Genomic DNA, 17,352 nt, shown 5'->3' with positions numbered 1-17,352 from the left:
CTAGCATGAACATAAACTTTGATGTATTTGATTTGGTGATTTGGTTGATTGAATGATGTTAAATGCCATAAATGCATGTATTAAATGTGTTCCTAACATCACTAGCTTCAATTTCATGTGTAGATTGCTTGAGAAAACTCCATAAACTTGATTAGTGATTTTGGTGAATTTGGGTTAGGGTTTGATAAGCTTGAAATGAATATTTGATGCATTGAATGCCATGAATTATTATTAGTAAGTAGTTAGTTGTATTGTATGCTCGATTACCTACAAAACGGCATGTTGTATGTATGCATTAAATGCCCGAATCATAAATGTGCACTTATCAAATTTGAGTATTAAATGTGTGCATTAATTGATCATTTACTTTGGAAAGCCGATTGTTACAAATAACGTTTTTGGTTGGTGAAATGTATTTAGTTGTGTTCTTTGTCAAATTACCTTTCTAACGATATAAGATACGAGTTCTAAGTATTAGCGGTTTGCGAGTTATGCTTGAATGTGTTTCGAATTGAGACTTGGACATTTGAGACTGACCAGGTACCAGCTCCCGTGTATTGTCGCGGCGCGGCAATCCTGGGTCGCGGCGCGGCCTAAGCCGTGTTCAGGTTCTGACCTACATGTCAATTATATGAAAAATGTTTGGCACCCTATGGACCTCCGATTCACATGAGACTTGTTCTAACATGTTTATATATGAATAAAAACCTCAGAAAAATAGTTCGGGACCCGACCCGAACGTGTTGACTTTTTCGTTGACTTTAACTGACCAAAGTTTGACTTTAGTTCAAACTTAACCAAATGATTATGCAACCTTCCTAACTTGTTTCTATACTTGTATCTTGCATGAAACTTGACAATTTGATTCACATGCTACATAATCGAGTCGTAACGAGCCATAGGACTAATTGAACATCTTTGACCTATAGGGTTTACCGTTATTGATATGACCTATTTATTTAGGTCAAGACTAGCATTATCCTTCGCACAAGTTACTTTGTGAAGTACTCTTCATACGTGCACTCAAGGTGAGATCATAGTTCCATCTTTCAAACAACTGTTATGCTTTAAACTATGGGATGAGAAACATATACGTATCATACTTTTACACATTGAACACAAGTACGAAAACGAACATTCCACGTACGGGTTTGAACAAAAATCCTCAATTCAATTATCATTAGTTACACTTGCAGGGTGTAAACGTGAACTTATATTATGTGATCACATGGGCTTGACGAGCCTCATTCGGACGGCTCGCTACCGTTAGCGGATGAAATATATTTTCGGGTCTAGTGTATGTTCTAACACTACGCAAAGGGTGAAAAACAGTTAAGTTTGATAATTGGGTGCCCGCGAAACAAATAACAACTTTGGAATGCAAATGATTTAGATAATCATATTATATTAAATCTTGTGGTTCAAATGCAACGTTTACTAAAACACCTATGATTTCACCAACGTTTTCGTTGACAGTTTTCTATATGTTTTCTCAGGTCCTTGAAAGCTACTTGATACATGCTTCCGCACTCTTTTTGATACTTGCTTGGATGTCGAGTATACATGCATAGTTGGAGCGTATTTTGACTACTTTAAATTGTGTCGCATAGGTTTCATACGCACGTTAAACATTGTAATGTAACTAGTCTTTTGAACTACATTTGTAAACTTGAAACATCCTTTTTCTTATGAAATGAATGTGACATATTTTGGTCAAACGTCATGATAAAGACTTATGACCACGCAACGGGACCTAAGTAGTCGGCGCCGTCAACATGATTTGGTCGGGTCGCTACACAAATCGTCGACGCTTATCAAAATCTTCATATAAAAGCAACACCGCTGTTCTTTGAATCAGGTTATTTTTTTTCAATTGCCGATGTATCATAATATCATCGTTGTTTTTAGGATGATTCAAAGTTAAATCATCGAATGTATTTGGATTCTAAAATGCGCATCAGGTATGATTGATCGATTTCATCTCGATTTCATCAGGTATATGTTAATCAGAAGCTACTACTGATATGAAGTGTATCTATAATTTTTTTTATTGTTATTGTTTATGTGATTTAATAAAAGTTGGCAAATTGGATATATCAGAGCTTTATCATTCTTATTACTCAAGTTTATAACAAAATGTCAATAACAATAACGAAGTTGCAGAAAAAGTGTGGGTCTAAGTCAACGATGGGCACTCTGGTTTTTATCGAGTGAAGTATGATGAATCACTCGCAGCTTGATTGAGGAAAGCCATTGAAGACAAATGCTAATCACCAGAAGATAAATTTGGGTGGCTACGGTTTATATGAAATTGCTAGAAATTAGGATTTATAATTTGGTGAAAATGAAGATCAATATGGTCAGTGGCGGATCTAGGAATCTTGATCACTGGTGTCACTCGTAAAAGTCCAAAATTTTTCCACTATGCCCCGAACGCGATAAAAAAATTACCCTCTAAACTTTCATAAGAAGTCAACCGATTTTTTGGTTAAATTCCTATTTAAGTTACATATTTGATGTTGATTTTACACTATATATATATATATATATATATATATATATATATATATATATATATATATGTGTGTGTGTGTGTGTGTGTGTGTGTGTGTGTGTGTGTGTGATGACCCAGAAATTTTTGACCAAATTTAAACTTTATCTTTAAATGATTTAATGTTTTCGACACGATAAGAAAAGTCTGTAATGTTGAGTCTCAAAGTTTTAGAACTATATTCATGTAATCAATTATTCTTTGACTGTTCTCGAAGATTCACGAACAATATATATATAACTTAATGTGCATATATATATATATATATATATATATACATGATTTCAAGTTATTTAGTAAACGATAGTAACATTCGATTATTGATTCGATTGATATTTAGATAAGTTAACTAAAACGTTTAAGATGAACCAGTAAAACACTAATTTGCTACAGTATTTTCGAATTGCTACAGTACCCGAAAAGCTACAGTGTTTTCGAAAATCACTATTTGCTACAGTAAAAAAACTTTTCTGCAACAACTTTGCTACAGTAAAAAACACTATTTCAAAATGAAAATGTATATGTTTATACTACGAGACGATGATTTATAGAAGTAAATGACCAAAACACTTGAAAGTTTAAGATACACTTTGAGTGATATAGTTTATTGATAATTTAAGACTATATTTTAACAAAGGTACGAGTCACGAAACGTAAAGAGCCAGTTTTCTCAACGTATGAATGGACATTCGAAAAACCGAAACTGGGACATAAGTCGCGTGATGACGTACGACTTATCGGAACAAAAATTACAAGTCAACTATGCACGTGAATTTAATATAATATATAATTAATTATATAAATTATATATTATAAATATAATTAATAAATATGTCGACAAGCGTAGGACAAAAACGATTGTGAGCTGGAAAAAGAGGCCATGCGATCGCATGGCCATTGTGCCTCAGACCCATGCGATCGCATGGAGGGCTGGGACAGGCCACATCTATAAATTTGATCGAATTCGCGATTTGTTTCTCACAATTCAATTCACTCTCATCTCTGTCTCTTTATATATACTTATATTATTATTATTATTATTATTATTATTATTATTATTATTATTATTATTATTATTATTATTAAGATTAATATTATTATTAATCTAATTATTATTAGTAATATTATATTATTAGTATTATACATAAAATACTACGACAAGGTTATGTCCAAAAGATTTCAAAAATGGTTATCGAGTGAGTCAAAGCTAAGGAAACTATGGGATATAGCTATGGAGGTTATGGGTAATGTCGTGGGTATTATTGGTAAGACAAACCTAGTGTTAATCATCTCCGTTACGTCTACGTACTTTCCTACAATATTGAATCTCAATAATGATACGTAAGCACTCATATTTTATCTTTTATATATTAATTGTGTATCCATGTCTAGTGCTCGAATATATGTTTATACATGCTTGTATGCTAAATTTCGTCGTTAAACAGTTTATAATGAATCACGAATTAAATACATATATTACTGGAAAAAGGTATATGATATGCATGTTTTTGGAAAGCTGGCGAAAAATCAATGACTTTTCATTTAGATATCAAATAGTTTCGATGAACGGATTAAAAGATATGATCAACTGAATTATGATTGACGTTAATTGAAATTTCTTTTGAATCTGCAATTAAGATTTAAACAACTTGTTTACGAGATTGATAAAATGGATTTTTAAATATTACCAACCGAGTAAATGAATTCTTATATAAGGCACGTATCGTTTTGTTGAACAATTGTCAAAACTGATTGTTTTATCATATTTTAAAGCCTTATAAAAACTATAGTTTAATTTTACAAAAATTGGGAAACTATGAGAAATATTAAAATGATTCGATTACCATGATTATTCAACTATTGTATTGAGTCAGATTGACTTTTTAAAATAACTTTTGATAACTTTTGTATGTCGATCTCGAGCATTAGGATTGTGATACACTATGACCTGACCTAGCTTGATAGACATTTATTGACCAACATATGTTCTCTAGGTTGAGATCTACGGTTATTTGGTAATCCGAGTTTCGGTCACGTTTTGGTGAACGACTTTATATGCTGCTAAGGTGAGTTTCATTTGCTCCCTTTTTAATTGCTTTTGCAATATATATTTTTGGGCTGAGAATACATGCACTTTATTTTAAACACAATGGATACAAGTACATACTAAATTCTACACTGAGTTTGAACCGAAAATCCCTTAGCTTTGGTAACTAGTAACTGCCAGTTATAAGAACTGGTGGGCGCGAGTAGTAGTATATGGATCCATAGGGCTTGATATCCCCGTCCGAGCTAGAGCACTAGCCTTTTAACGGACGTATGCTATTTGAGAAGCGTACACGTTGGTTTGCGTGTATTATTAAGATGATTATACAAAGGGTATAAATTATATATACGTTAAGTTTAGTTACCAGGGTGCTCAATTTCGTAGAATATTTTGATAAACGTTTCTGGATGAAACAACTGAAATCTTGTGATCCACTTTTATATACAGATTATGCGAAACACTAAAACTATGAACTCACCAACCTTTGTGTTGACACTTGTTAGCATGTTTATTCTCAAGTTCTCTAGAAGTCTTCCGCTGTTTGCTTATATGTTATACAAGCTATGTGCATGGAGTCTTGCATGCTTTATTCAAGAAAACGTTGCATTCACAAAACCATCATCATGTATCTATTTCGACTGCATTGTCAACGGAAGTATTATTGTAAACTATTATTTACGGTGATTGTCTGTATGTAGAAATCATCAGATGTCGAAAACCTTGAATTTAAATATTCATTTATGGTATGCCTTTTCAAAAGAATGCAATGTTTACAAAACGTATCATATAGATGTCAAATACCTCGCAATGAAATCGATGAATGACGTGTTCGTCCATATAGATTTGAAGCGATCCTCACAATATATATATATATATATATATATATATATATATATATATATGTGTGTGTGTGTGTGTGTATATATATCGAAGTTATATTTTTACGTTATTAATTTATTAATTTACACTAACTTTAGATGGTGATAATAAAAAAGTATTACTGTATTACTATATTAAAACTTTAAGATTCGTGAAAGATCTAAGGTATAAAAAAATTAAATCAAAATATAACTTGAGGAGACAAAAGATTTTAAACTGAAAGGAGGTAAAAGACTCTAATTGAACACGGAGAACTATAGTAGATTAGTAGTTTCTCCATTTTAATAAAATTGAGAAAATGAACTTGAGAAAAAGTAGACTGTAATTTACAAGGTACACCTAACCTAAGCAGTGTTGTAAAAAACGATCGAAACGGGCGCCGCAACAGATTTGCCTTAGTATCGTTGCAACGGGCCTTGAAACGGCAAAAAAGACGGTCAACGCTTAAAAAACGGTCAACAACGCTAAAAAACGGAAAAAGGGTCAATGACGGAAAAAAACGATCAACTTTATATATATATATATGTGTGTATATATATATATATATGTGTGTGTATATATATATATATATATATATATGTGTATATATATATGTGTGTGTATATATATATATATATATATATATATAAGTCAACGTTAGTCAACATCCGTTTCGACCCCGTTTTTTTCGTTGCGACATTTTGAGGTCGCTAATGTTTCGGCCCCGTCTCACGTCTTTTTCAACCTTGAACCTAACTACATGTCTAGTTGTCTACATGTAACTTTATGCAAATTTATAGGGGCTTAGGATGCTAAAGTCTAAAACTTAGGGCACCTTAATAATGAATTATTAGCAGTATGAAGGTACCGTAAAGAAACTATTACTTCATCTTCTTTCTCAGTAAAACCTGCAACAAGTTTCTACCAAAAAACTGTTGTGATTTAGCGCACTTTCAAGACCCGAGAAATTAATAGAATAATTAAGCAATAAATAAAGACACAAGGATTTACGTGGTTCGGCGTGAGGCCTATTCCACGGGCGGAAGCAGAGATGGATTTTACTAGCAAATATGGCAAACCCGAGATTACAATGTATCACTCAATCTAGGCTCCGAAAATACTAACAAAGTATTTGGACCACTCACTAGATTATTACACTTCCCTCGTAACTCACTCGTATAGAATTTTATTTAACAATTCTATACTCTCTCTATTTTCTACAATACTTCTCACAAGAGTGTTATAGACTCTTTCAAGTATTATGTAACTTGAGATGGGATTTTAGATGTGAAGAATGGGATGATTCAAATGAGGCAAATCTCATTTCCTTATATAGGAGAAAATGGTTGGTGAATACTTGTGTGAATCCAAGACCTTTACATGGCCTAACTTTGAACAATCTCCATATGTTGAATAAATGAATTCAACTCTAACTTTGTAGGCTGCCGTATGTAACAAATTTAAAGTCTTCAACAAATGGTAAAATTATTATTTCTACTTTCTGCTTTATTTGACATACTTGCCTTCATTTGTTGAATTACCCATGTGAAATCTATGTGGCACTTCACAAGTTGAAATGGAATTGAGTTAGTCACACAACAAATCTCCACCTTAACGAACATTCCATTCATTTGCTATCTATTCACAATCTCAGCTTCCTGTCAGCCCTCTCGGGCTTATCACTTTCTTTGAACGCCAACCAAGTTCAAACAATGTTCGAACTTGTTTGTAGTAACTGGTTTAGTCAACATATCTGCCGGATTATCAGCCGTACCAATCTTCTTGACAATTACAACTCCTGTAGATATGACTTCACGAATAAAGTAATAACGTACATCAATGTGTTTGGTTCTGTCATGATACACTTGGTTTTTAGTCAAATGTATGGCACTCTGACTATCACAATGCACCACAGTTTCGTCCTGTTGCAAACCCAGATCACCAACCAAACCCCTCAACCACTTTGCTTCTTTCACACCCTCAGTGAGAGCCATGTATTCCGCTTCAGTTGTCGACAAAGCAACCGTCGATTGTAATGTTGCTTTCCAACTAATAGCACATCTTCCGAGAGTAAAAACATATCCCATCTGAGACCTTCTCTGATCCAAATCACCAGCATAGTCTGAATCAACGTATCCAGTAACATTAGTATTACCACCGCTATCAAATACTAAGCCAATATCTGTTGTCCCTCTGAGGTATCGCATAATCCATTGCACCGCTTTCCAATGAGCTTTCCCTGGACAATCCATATATCTACTCACCACGCTTACCGCCTGTGCAATATCCGGTCTAGTACATACCATAGCATACATGATGCTACCCACAGCACTAGCATATGGAACATGTGACATATGCTCCACCTCCTCCTCAGTTTCCGGTGACAACGCCGATGAAAGTTTGAAATGTGCAGCAAGTGGAGTACTAACCGGTTTGGAGTTATCCATCCCAAAACGCTGAAGAACCTTCTCAATATATTTCTTTTATGACAAATACAATTTTCCTTCACGTCTATCTCTGATAATCTCCATTCCCAATATCTTCTTAGCTGCACCTAAATCTTTCATCTCAAACTCACTTTTGAGTTGAGATTTTAACTGGTCGATCTCAGACATGTTTTTCGAAGCAATCAACATATCATCCACATATAACAGTAAATAAACGTACGAGCCATCAGGAAGCTTCTTGTGATATATGCAACTATCATAATCACTCCGCGAGTAACATTTACTAGTCATGAATACGTCAAACCGCTTATACCATTGTCGAGGTGATTGCTTCAAGCCATATAATGACTTTTTCAGCAAACAAGCATAATCTTCCTTTCCTTTGACCACAAATCCCTCTGGCTGGCGCATAAAGATTCGTTCCTCCAACTCACCATGTAAGAATGCCGTCTTGACATCTAGTTGCTGCAGCTCCATATCAAGTAAAGCAACCATCGCAAGTAACACTCGAATAGATGTATGCTTTACGACCGGTGAGAAAACTTCATTAAAGTCAACTCCCTCTCTCTGAGTAAAGCCCTTTGCTACAAGGCGTGCTTTGAACCTTTCATCTTCTACACCCGGAATTCCGTCCTTTTTTTTGAAGATCCATTTGCATCCAACAATCTTCTGACCTTTTTGGCGGTTTCACCAGCTCCCACGTATGATTCTTATAAAGAGACTCCATCTCTTCATTCATAGCTACAGACCACTTTGCATATTCTGGGCCACTTATAGCTTCACGATATGTAGCAGGTTCTTGGACCTCTATATCTTCTGCCATACTCAGGGCATAAGCTACCAAATCTGCATGCCCGAACAGTTGTGGTGGTTTTATTGCTCGTTGTTCTCTATCTCTTGCTAGATTATAATTCTGTAGATCATGTTGCTCATCTGACTGATCTTATGGTGTCATTTGATCAACACCAGAGTCATGTACGTCTTCTACAATGGGCTCGCCAGGAGTATCTTGTACTACACCTTGTGGAACTTCTATTTCTTGCTCCACCTGCTCTTCAACTTCACGATCTTTTCCAGCAACTACTTGTTCCTCCTCTGTCTTTTTCAACATAGCAGACTCATCAAATGTCACATCCCTACTGATAAGAAATCGGGATGATTTACCATTAGGGCACCACAATCTATAACCCTTCACCCCATCTGCATACCCTAGAAATATGCATCTTTTGGCCCTCGGCTCAAGTTTACCATCTTTCACGTGAGCATAAGCAGGACAACCAAATATCTTCAAATCACTGTAACTTGCAGGGGAACCTGACCATTTCTCCAAAGGAGTTTGACAATCAATTGCCGTTGATGGAGACCGATTTACCAAATAACAAGCTGTGTTGATAGCTTCAGCCCAAAATATATTTGGTAATTTTGCATTTGAGAGCATACACCTCGCTCGCTCAAGGAGCGTTCTATTCATCCGTTCTGCAACGCCATTCTGTTGTGGTGTAAACCGCACTGTGTGGTGTCTCACAATGCCTTCGTTCTTGCAGAATTCATTGAATTCGCCTTTGTAGAATTCTAGTCCATTGTCAGTTCTCAAGCGCTTGATGAACTTTCCAGTCTGCTTCTCTATCATCATCTTCCATTGCTTGAAATTGACAAAGACTTCATCCTTACGTTTAAGGATATAAACCCACACTCTTCTTGAATAGTCATCAATAAAGGTTAACATGTATCTAGCACCACCTTTTGAAGGAACTGGAGATGGACCCCAAGGTCTGAATGGATATAATCCAAAGTACCTTTCGTTCTATGAATGGCTGTGCCAAACTTTATTCGGCTTTGTTTTCCGAATACACAGTGTTCGCAGAATTCCAATCTTCCGATATTTTGTCCGCACAACAAACCTCGTTTACTAAGCTCCATCATTCCTCTCTCGCTCATGTGCCCAAGGAGCATGTGCCATAACTTGGTGGTATCTACATCTTTAGCTAATGAAGAAACTCCAGCCGCACCAGTAATAGTACTACCCTTTAACAGGTAAAGGCCATTAAACCTTTCACCTTTCATCACGACAAGTGCACCTCTTGAAACTTTTAATACTCCACCTCGAGCTCGATACTCGCAATCGATGGAGTCCAGCATACCCAAGGAAATAAGATTCTTCTTCAATTCTGGAACATGCCTGACATCTGTCAACGTCCTCACTGTGCCATCATACATCTTGATTTGGATCGTTCCTATGCCAACAACCTTACAAGCTACATCATTTCCCATAAGGACTTTACCACCATCTATTTGTTGATAGGTAGTAAACCAGTCCCTAATAGGACACATATGATAAGAACAACCCGAGTCAAGAATCCACTCATTACTTGAGCGGCCATCGGTAACACTAAGAACATTTGCACCATCAGAATCATTTTCTGCAACCGCGGTAACTTTATCGGCTCCTGTTACATTCCAAGTCTCTCTTTTTCCTTTCAAGTCTGGACAGTCTCTACGCATGTGACCTTTCTTGTGACAGTTGTAACACTTGATCTTTCTAGATCTAGTTTTTGATCTAGAACGACCTTTGTTGTTACTACTTGATGCTCTATCGTTACGTCTTCCTCTCGCCACCAAACCTTCTGCACTTTCTTCCAGATAATCCGCCGAGGATTTCTTCCTTAACTCGCTAGAGTTCAAGGTAGATTTGACATCCTCCATGGAAATAGTTTTTCTACTATATAATAAAGTTATAACCAAATGCTCATAAGATTTTGGCAAGGAACATAAGAAAATTAACGATTGATCTTCATCATCAATTTTCACACCGATATTATTCAAGTCCAAAATTATTTTATTGAACTCATCGATGTGATCATTTAGTGAACCTTCTTTCATCCGAAGAGTATACAACCGTTGTTTCATGTACAACCGGTTTGTGAGAATCTTAGTTATATATAGAGATTCTAGCTGTTTCGAAAGTCCAGCCGGTGTGATTTCTGCCGTAACTTCTCTAAGCACACAATCGGCAAGATTTAGAATAATCATGCCGTGTGCCTTCTCCAGAAGTTCATCCTTCTCTTCATCTATCAACTTTTCGGGTAGATGTTCTCTCCCTTTCAAAGCTAACAAATAACCTTGTTGGCTCAGTAGAGCCCGCATCTTCATTCGCCAAAGACCAAAATCGTGTAGCGACCCGACCAAATCGTCATTGACGGCGCCGTCTACTTAGGTCCCGTTACGTGGTCATAAGTCTTTAAAACAACGTTTGACCAAAAGATATGTCGCATTCATTTCAAATGTAAAGGTTGTTCAGGTTTACAAGAATAGTTCCACCACAAGTTACGATACATAGTTTTAAGTACAAATAAAACTTATGCGACATAATTTAAAAGTATCCAAAAGACGCTCCATGTATGCATATATACTCGACATCCAATGCAAGTATCAAAATAATGAGCGGAAGCATGTATCATGTATCGTTCAAGGACCTGAGAAAAACATAGAAATCTGTCAACGAAAACGTTGGTGAAATCATAGGTTTAAGTAAGTAAGTACAAGTGAACCACAAGATTTGCATCAATGAAATAATAGTAATACATTCCAAAAGTTTGTTTCACGAGCACCCAATTATCAATGCTTAACGTTTCCTTCCATTGAACCCCATCACTTAGTGCTAGAACATACACTGTTTCTCGAAAATATATTTCATTCGTAAACGGTAGCGAACCGTTTGAATGAGGGTTTGTCAAACCCATATGGATCCATACAACATAAGTTCTCGCTTACACCCGGCAAGTGTAACTAATGATAATCGAATTGAGGATTTTGTTCTAAACTCGTATGTAGAATGTTTGTTTTCCTGTACTTGTGTTCACTTAGTTCAAAAGAATCGTTTATGTTTTCTCATCCCAAATATAAGTTCAAAAAGAGTAAAAGTGGGACTATGATCTCACCTTGAGTGCACGAGTAGTAAAGTACTTCAACAAGCAAACGTGTGCAAAGAACAATGCTAGTTTTGACCTAAACAATAGGTTGTATCAATAACGGTAAACACGATAGGTCAAAGATGTTCAATTAGTCCTATGGCTCGTTACGACTCGATTATTTAGCATGTGAAATCAAATTGCCAAGTTTCATGCAAGATACAAGTATATAAATAAGTTAGGAAGGTTGCATAATCATTTGGTTAAGTTTGACAAAAAGTCAAACTTTGGTCGGTCAAAGTCAACGAAAGTCAACACGTTCGGGTCGGGTTCCGAACTATTTTTCTAATCTTAGAAATCATATATGAGCATGTTGGCCAAGTTACATGTTAATCGGAGGTGCGTAGCATGCCAAACATTATTCAAAAATTGACCAAGTTGGACAGAATTCTGGCCAGGCCATTTGGCGCGCCGCGCGGGGTAGGGGCGCGCCGCGCCACCCTCTGTGCAGGTCTGATTCTGTTTTTCCAAAGTATGCACGAGCCAAAACCTTTTCCAACCCAACTCTTGACCCGCAAACACTTATAATGCCTATTATATATCGTTGGAAAGGTATTTTGACGAGGAATACAACTAAGTACATTTCATCAATCAAACTTCCACTTACAACAACCAAAAACCGTAATTAGACCTTCATAATCAAGGTTTAAGTTCCAAAAACGCATTTTATGATTCGGGCAACCAATTTACATGTATGTTATGCCGTTTCGAAGGTAATCAAACACACATTGCAACAAAACACTTAACAACAATATCTCATAGCATTTGACGCATCAAAAGTTCATGTAAAGCTCATCAAACCCTAATCCAAAATCACAAATTCAACAATCTTGCATATGAAACTAATCCATGTCAACCTACATACCAATTTGAAGCTAGTGATGTTAGGAACACAATTAAAACATGAACTTTCATCATTCAACAACATATGAACACCTAAAACTCAAGATTAAGCAAGCATTCTTTCAATATGAACTAGTTACATCAAAATATCAAAAACGAGCATACAAATCACATAAACAAATTAGACTCGAGCCATAGACACTAATTAACAACCTTATAACTTAAAAATCTCAAGAACACAAGAATTAGTGATTTTAGAAAGTTACCCAAAATTGATGAAATCGGTATGGAATCGTAGAGGAGATCACGAGGAGTTCAAATACGTAATTTGTTTGGCAAGATAATCACTAGCTCGATTTAAGATGATGATTCTTTGATGGAGCAATTTTAAGGAAAATGTGAAAGTAGGAGAAATAAAGGAAAATGAAATGAAAATGTGAATGAGTGGATAGAAAGGGTGTTGACCACCACTTTGACCTAGTGGTTTCTTTGACACTTTGACAAGTTTAGTCCCTCATGTTTTAATCGGGTGCGTTAAATTACCTAAACAAGATAATTTGAAACGCGTATCAACGAGACGTGTTATAAACATATAACGGAACATAAATAGTTAAACGGAAAAGTAAACGGAAAAAGGCGGGATGTTACATTACCTACACCTTAAAAGAAATTTCGTCCCGAAATTTAAGTAGGCGTAGTAGTCGTTGTTTCTTCCTCGAGATCTTGCGTTTCCGAATTCACGAATAGATGAGGATACTTCCTTTGCATTTGATCTTGTCTTTCCCAAGTAAACTCGGGTCCCCTTTTGGCGTTCCAACGGACTTTAACAATCGGGATTCGGCTTTGTTTCAATGTCTTGACGGAGGTGTCCACAATTTCAACCGGTTCCTCCACAAAATGAAGTTTGTCATCAATGGTAAGCTCCTCGAGAGGAATGACGATATCGGGTTCGGCAAGACACTTTTTCAAGTTAGATACATGGAAAGTAGGATGAACGGAGCTCAATTGAGGCGGAAGATCCAAACGATAAGCAACGGTTCCAATACGCTCCAAGATTTCGAAAGGACCAATATACCGCGGATTTAGCTTCCCGCGTTTCCCAAAACGGATTACACCCTTCCAAGGTGCGACTTTTAACATTACTCGGTCACCGACTTGAAATTCAAGATCGTTGCGTCGTTTATCGGTATAGCTCTTTTGACGACTTCGGGCCGTCCTAAGCCTATCTCGGATTTGAACGATTTTCTCGGTGGTTTCGTGAATGAGTTCGGGTCCGGTGATTTGCACGTCGCCTACCTCGGCCCAACAAAGAGGTGAACGACATTTGCGGCCATATAGCGCTTCAAAAGGTGCGGCTTTAATACTCGCGTGATAACTATTGTTGTAAGAGAACTCGGCGAGAGGTAAGTGCTTGTCCCAAGCTTTTCCGAAATCAACCACGCAAGCTCGTAACATGTCCTCTAAGGTTTGAATTGTACGTTCGCTTTGTCCATCGGTTTGAGGATGATATGCGGTGCTCATGTCCAAACGCGTTCCCAACGCTTCTTGTAACGTACGCCAAAATCTAGAAACGAAACGGCCATCTCGGTCGGAGATAATCGATAAAGGTACACCGTGTCGGGCTACGATCTCCTTAATGTAAAGTTGTGCAAGTTTCTCCATTTTGTCCGTTTCTTTCATGGCAAGGAAGTGTGCGGATTTGGTGAGACGGTCAACAATAACCCAAATGGTATCATAACCGCCCGTCGTTTTTGGTAGCTTGGTGATAAAATCCATCGTTATCCCTTCCCACTTCCATTGCGGGATCTCGGGTTGTCGAAGTAGTCCAGACGGTCTTTGGTGTTCGGCTTTGACTTTGGAACATGTCAAACACTTGGAAACATAAGTAGCTACTTCCCTTTTGATATTCGCCCACCAATATAGCTGTTTAAGGTCGTGGTACATCTTATTGGCACCGGGGTGAATCGAGTATCGTGACTTATGGGCTTCATCTAAAATAAGGCTTCGTAGGTCCCCATAACTAGGCACCCAAATTCTTCCGGCGAAATATCGGAGTCCGGTTTCTTTAACTTCGAATCGAGAGGTGAGGACGTTCAAGTGTTCGAGAGAGATGTTTTCATCCTTAAGAGCCTCATCTTGGGCTACCCGAATTTGGCTATTAAGGTTGGTGTGAATGGTGATGTTTAAAGCTCGGACACGGAGAGGCACCACTCTTTCTTTTCGACTTAAGGCATCGGCTACTACATTTGCCTTCCCGGGATGGTAACGAAGCTCGCAATCGTAATCGTTCAAAGTTTCAATCCACCGTCGTTGTCTCATGTTTAGTTGCTTTTGATCGAAAATGTGTTGGAGACTTTTGTGGTCGGTAAAGATAGTACTCTTGGTTCCATAAAGATAGTGTCTCCACATTTTAAGTGCAAAGACAACGGCTCCGAGTTCGAGATCATGTGTCGTATAGTTTCGTTCATGAATTTTAAGTTGTCGAGAAGCATAAGCAATGACTTTCGTTCGTTGCATCAATACACACCCAAAACCATGTTTTGAGGCATCGCAATATACAACAAAGTCATCATTGCCTTCGGGAAGTGACAAGATAGGAGCGGTGGTTAGCTTCGTTTTCAAGATTTGGAATGCGGATTCATGTTCGGTCGCCCAAATGAATTTCTTTCCCTTGTGAGTCAAGGCGGTTAGAGGACGTGCAACCAAAGAGAAATTTTCGATGAATCTACGATAGTACCCGGCGAGACCCAAAAATTGACGAATGTGAGTAGGAGTAGTAGGAGTCTCCCATTTGCTAATGGCTTCGATTTTCGTTGGATCGACTTTAATACCTTGGTCACTTACAACATGACCAAGAAATTGAACTTCCTTTAACCAAAATTCACACTTGGAGAATTTGGCATAGAGTTGTTCTTGTCTTAAAAGTTCAAGCACAAGTCGGAGATGTTGTTCGTGCTCTTCTTCATTTTTAGAATAGATCAATATGTCATCGATGAACACAATAACGAATTTATCGAGATACGGTTTGCACACGCGGTTCATAAGATCCATGAACACCGCCGGTGCGTTAGTGAGACCAAATGGCATGACAAGGAATTCATAACTACCATATCGAGTTCGGAAAGCGGTTTTGGAGACATCTTCCCCCTTAACCCTCAATTGATGATAACCCGAGCGGAGATCGATTTTCGAATATACACAAGACCCTTGTAGTTGATCAAAGAGGTCATCGATGCGAGGAAGAGGATATCGGTTCTTAACCGTCAATTTATTTAGTTCGCGATAATCAATGCACATTCGTAGGGATCCGTCTTTCTTTTTAACAAACAAAATCGGAGCGCCCCAAGGTGAATGGCTAGGTTGGATAAAACCACGATCAAGTAGTTCTTGGATTTGACTTTGCAATTCTTGCATTTCAGATGGAGCGAGTCTATATGGTGCACGCGCTACGGGTGCGGCTCCCGGAATAAGATCGATTTGGAATTCAACCGGTCGATGAGGCGGAAGACCCGGCAATTCATCGGGAAATACATCGGAATAGTCACTAACAATTGGCACATCATCGATGTGCTTCTCATCGGACTCGACTTTCTTAACGTGGGCAAGGATCGCAAAACAACCCTTACGGAGTAGTTTTCTAACTTTAAGGCACGAAACGAGGTTGAGTCTGGTGCAACTCTTATCGCCATAAACAATCAAAGGTTCACCATTCTCGATAGGAATTCGGATTGCGTTAAGATCACAAAGAATGTGAGATTTCGTTTTGACTAACCAATTCATACCGATTATTACATCAAAGCTTCCTAGTTCCATGGGTATCAAGTCAATTTCAAATTCCTTACCCAAAATGTTTAACGTACACCCCCGGTAATATGTGTCGGCACTTAATAGTTTTCCGTTAGCTACTTCAATGGTATAAGTGGTATCTAATGGAAGAGGTGGAGTGCTAAAAGAATGAGTCAAAGTCTTGGATACAAAGCATTTATCTGCACCCGAATCGAATAAGCAAGAGACATAAGAATTGTTGAGAAGAAACGTACCCGTGACTAGTTCAGTGTCATCCCGGGCTTCCTCGGTGTTGATGTTGAAAGCTCGGCCGCGCGTATTGGTGTTATCTTTCCTTTTCGGGCATGCATTTCTATAATGACCCGTTTGGCCACATTCGTAACAAGTGCCCGTCTTTGGTGCATTGGGCCACTTTCGAGCGACGGGAGTGGCACTTTTACAATCGTTGGCCTTATGACCAACTCCTTGGCACCGGTGGCAAATTATCTTACTACATTCGCCAAAGTGATGTTTGTTGCATTTGTTGCAAAGAGGTAGGTTCCCGGCATAACCTTTCTTGCCGTCGGAGGTGTAAGGCTTCTTAGCAAAGTTGTTGTTGCTTGATTGGGAGGGTTCCCACTTTCTTTTGTTGCCGCTCGATTTATCCTCGGCTTTAGGTGCCAGAACTACGATTTCGTCAACCGTTTCGATTAGTTGGCGAGCCATGTTCATAGCGGCTTGATGAGTAGTGGGTTTGGATGACATCACCCCTTGTTTGATGCTTTTTGGAAGACCGAGCATGTAGAGCTCAATCCTTTGAGATTCGGGGTTAACGAGATTAGGACACATCAAGGATAGTTCGGCGAAGCGTTG

The sequence above is a fragment of the Rutidosis leptorrhynchoides genome, chromosome 11, assembly GCF_046630445.1.
Source record: "Rutidosis leptorrhynchoides isolate AG116_Rl617_1_P2 chromosome 11, CSIRO_AGI_Rlap_v1, whole genome shotgun sequence".
NCBI lineage: Eukaryota > Viridiplantae > Streptophyta > Magnoliopsida > Asterales > Asteraceae > Rutidosis > Rutidosis leptorrhynchoides.
This window is presented reverse-complemented; position numbering follows the sequence as displayed.